Genomic DNA, 4824 nt, shown 5'->3' with positions numbered 1-4824 from the left:
AGCAACATAATTGGGAATGAGAAAATCCAGACTCTTACTTTGTGCTTATGTATTTCAAACACATTCAGAAAATAAAATGATTACTAGTCTGTTCTCCTATGTTTACATCTTCAGAGACAGGATCCAAGGCGATCTCTGGAGTGTACTGAATAGATACTAAGTACATAAGAATATATTCAATTTCAAAAGATGCACAGTGACCCTGCTAGCAATTGTGTAATAACTGTAGAGTGGGGAATATTAATGTGAAAAAGTATGCTTTGAAAGTGAAGCACCATCAATTCTCTATCATACTTAAAGATGATAATTTGGGTGTGTATTCCTGATTACACATATATTTAAAACTTCCAAACTTAATTCACTACTCATTTATTTTAGCATTTTGGTTTATTTCTTCAAGAAGAAAAAACCCACAAATGTTTCTACTTTTACCACATCAACCGTGACCTCCACATCTCCAATCATAAAATACATAGGAATAGGACCTCTTTATGAAGCCCTGGTTTTGGAACGGGATTATTATTATTATTTTTAGAAAAAAATGCCAGAAAAATATTTTTATATTTATGCTTCATCAAAAATTTTCTATTATCAAATTTAATCTCAGGTTTATATTTTATATCCAAAGACTTGTTCAAACATCTGAGTCTTTATGCAATCATTTCTTTTATTATAATTGGGAATTATCAGGAAATTGAATCAACCAGAAATATCTATGCCTTCTTGCATTCCTATTTCATATCGAATCTATATAAGTTGAATGAAACTCCTCTGAAGTTAGGCCAAAATGGGATGAAGTTCCAGTTCATCATAACTGTTGGACCTGCAGTAAGTACTCATCCTTGCTAAACCTTTGTTTTCTCACCTATAAAAGAGGAATAACAATGATGTGCCCCACAGAGTTTTGAATTAAGAATAACATAGAAATTGGTAGCATACAGTATCTGGCACATAATAGGTTCTCAGTAAGTTTTATTTATTTATATCATGGTTCCATCTGCCAATTAATATTTTCTTTGCCCTATTGCTATTTCTTCAGTCTGGATCACCCGTACACATCCCTACCCTAACCTGACCAGGCAAACTCATCTGGGTACTTATACACTAGTGTTAACTCCCCTGAGAAAACTTCCTGATTCCCTCCCACCCCTCCAGGCCAGGCAGTCACCCTTGCATGTTTCACTTAACATTCTGGGGTTATTGCTGTCATTGCCCCTCTTACACTGCATCAAGTTGGTTATTTACTTATCTATCTCCCCTACTTTGGTGTAAGTTTCTTGTAAAGAGAGCTTGTGTCTTGATCTGTGTTATTTTTGTAGCTTTATTTCTAGCACCATATCTGCATTTAAAAGAGATATAAATATAAGGGCTCCTAAAATACTTTAATCCAGACAATTAAATTTAAAAGACACTATAGATGTTAAAGAGATACCTGCAGACCCATGTTCATTATAACATTATTCATAATAGCCAAGACACATGCTATAGTTTCAATGTTTAAAATTCGTATGTTGAAATATAATCTCCAATGTGATAGTATTAAGAGGTGAGGCCTTTAAGAGGTGATTAAGAAGTCAAGAGGGCAGAGCTCTCACAAATGGGATTAGTGACTTCATAAAAGAGGTGCTACGGAGCTGCCTTCCTCTCTTTTGCCCTCATGTCCTTCTCAGCATTCATCCCCTCTGGAGGATGCAGCAACAAGGCACCATCTTGGAAGCAGAGAGCAGCCATCACCAGTGTCTTGATCTTGGACTTTTGGCATTTTATTATAGCAGCAAAAATGGACTAAGAAAACATGGAAGTAACCTAAATGTCCATTGACAGATAAGTGGGTAAAGAAAATGTGATAAATGAAATATTATTCAGGCTTAAAAAATAAGACAATCCTACCATTTATGAAAACATGAATGAACCTGAAGGACATTATGCTAAGTGAAATAAGGCAGATACAGAAGGTCAAATACTACATCATATCACTAGCTAATGAATCTAAAATAGTCAAACTCATAGAAGCTGAGCTCTTTATTCATTGATCTGTCAATGGACATTAGGTTGCTTTTGTGTTGTCTTAGTCCGTTTGTGCTCCTATAAAAAAAATCATGGTCTGGGCAATTTGTAAGCAATAGAAATTTATTTTTCACAGTTCGGGAGGATGGGAAGTCCAAGATCAAGGCACTGGATCCAAGAATGGTGGTTGATAGTCGCTGAGAGGGGAGGCGAAACAGGGAGGTATTGGTTAAAGGGTACAGTTTTGTTTACATAAGATGAAGAAATCCTAGAGATCTAATATACAGCACAGTGCCAATAGTTAACAATACTGTATTTTATACTTAAAAATTTGCTAAAAGACTAGATCTATGTTCAGTGTTCATGTCACACACACAAATAATTATAAATAAAAATAATGGGAGGACACTTTTGGGTATAGATTTACAGCATAGATTTATGGCATAGATTGTAGTCATGGGTATAGGCTTATCTCCAAACTCTTCAAGTTGTATATATTAAATGTGTATAGCTTTTTGTATGTCAATAATAACTCAAAAAAAAAGAGAAAAAATTTCTAACATTTCAAATATTTTATATTTTTAAAGTCCTGAATTAGTCATAACCTTTCTCAAAAAAGAAAAAGGCCATGCTTTTTTGTTAATCCAAAGAACCTCAGATTCTGGGTGTAGTGTTTTCCATGACTGTCATGTAAGTAAAATAAAACGGTAACTCTGCCAGAAGCAAATTCAGGTATAACATGAACAATGCCCATAACGTGTATCCATGATGTCCAAAGTCCATAACAATGTCTCAACAAATACACAAATGAATAAATACTGGATCCTTATTTATTACAAAGGAATAGATATTACAAATGAATAGATAAAGAGATCTTTAGTTTTAGGTGAAAATTTGGGAGAAAGTTTGGAAAAGTTCAGTGATGAGTGTTTCTAAGCTGATTCTGTGTAATTCTCTGATGAACTATGTTTGAGAATGGAGTAGTACTGATTCCAGAAATGCGGCTGGGAATGTGCAAGAATCCTCAATATCACCCCTTTCAAATCTGTCTTCATGCACAAATGTATCACCATTTAAGATTAATTAACAAAATCATCTTTCAAAATGGAAAATACCACTGGGGGATGAAGGGAGAAGTAAAACAATAATTTAAAACCTGTAGTAATTAGTGTCACACTTAGCTAAGGTCAGAGTCAATCTTACAGTAGAAATAGAGGGGAGAAAATCTGAGACTGAAAGACTCAGACCAGTACACTCACTCTTTACACTTTTGGTGCAAAACGCTATCTCCAGATTTTGTAATTGCCAGAATCTGGAGAGGTGCTTCACTTCAAAAGTCAGGAAAATCTGGCTTTCAAACCAAAGGCATACAGAAGCCTAAAAGAACATTATATATATATACACATATATACACACACATATATACACACATACACACACATATATATATACACATATTTTTTAACAGTAAGTACACAGAGAAAACATTTTTATTTGTAATTACTCTCTATTATCTAAGGAAGGAAGATTCTAGCAAATGAAAGACTTGATTTGCCATGAACAAATGAAGTCACTAACTGGCTGTCTTTTACAGACAGTTTTAAGAAATGAATGTGGGGAGCCCCAGCTGGAGGAGTCTGTACCACATCCTATAGTTCTATCTAAAAATGGAGATATAGAAGGAGGAGAGGCTGGAGAAAGGAGGTGGAAGTGAAGCAGAGACTCAGCCCCCTGCTGTAATGAAAGACAAGAGAATTCATTGTCTTCACATGGGGAGGAGGTAAAAGGCTCCAAGCTCTATGAAATAAACCAACTCCTCCCACCAAGCCTCCAGTGAAATATCCATTTCTTGTAATGCTTGATGGAGAGGCTTTTTGTGAGAGGAATAAGGAGACTCTCTGAGTTCTGAATGAGATAAGACAAAAACTGTCCATAGCACCCTGCATCGGTCTCACACAATAATTTTAATATTTTGGTTTGGTTTAAACCCCAGCGTAGACAAACTTCACTATCAACAGAGCTAAAAAACAAACAAACAAACAAAAAACAGACAAACTAACCCCAACCACCATGGGCTGTACATACTGCAAAGTTTTGCTTTTGGCAACTGGTCAAGAAGAGCGTTAATTTGAGTTAACAATGATTAAACTCTTTAGAAATCTTTGAAATACAGTTTAACCTGCCATGCTGTCACAATCTAAACTGGAACAGCTATACTGACAGAGTTGTAAATATTTCCCTTTGAAAGCACAACAGTCCAGTATAGACTGTCTCTAGTAAAATCCTCCCTCCTAAGTCAGTTGCTATGGTAACAGTTAGCTGCAGCAAGTACCAGAAAATCATTTTTCATCCCCAGCATGATGCCTCTCCCTTTCACAAAATAATGCCAACACTCAGACAGACAAAATAACAGAAAAGAAAAACCCTAATTGTGGACACTGTAGAAGTCACAACCTCTTACTTGTTTCACTAATCCATCTCCCCACATCACCCTATCACTTGATGCTTACCCAGAAAATTGTTTTAATTCATCCTGCCCTGCACCCTACTACAAATCTCCCTTCTCTTTGGACTGGTTTTTATAGTGACAGTGTCATTCTGTAGTCCTCCACAGATGTTCACAGGCAGCCAGGAGTCAGATCAGTCTCAATATCCCTCCCAGGGTCCCATTCATCCACACTCCAATTACAAACACTTTCTGCAGGATCTTTACCTGAGAAGGTAAATGCGCCATCGTCTCCTCCAAACTGACTCTCCTTTCTAAGTTTCTTATTTCATCACATGATGGGGCTACTTTCCTAAATATCCCTGATTCAC

Source organism: Trachypithecus francoisi, unplaced genomic scaffold (assembly GCF_009764315.1).
Source record: "Trachypithecus francoisi isolate TF-2019V2 unplaced genomic scaffold, Tfra_2.0 Lachesis_group15, whole genome shotgun sequence".
In the NCBI taxonomy this organism is placed as follows: domain Eukaryota; kingdom Metazoa; phylum Chordata; class Mammalia; order Primates; family Cercopithecidae; genus Trachypithecus; species Trachypithecus francoisi.
Note: the sequence above shows the minus strand (reverse complement) of the source record.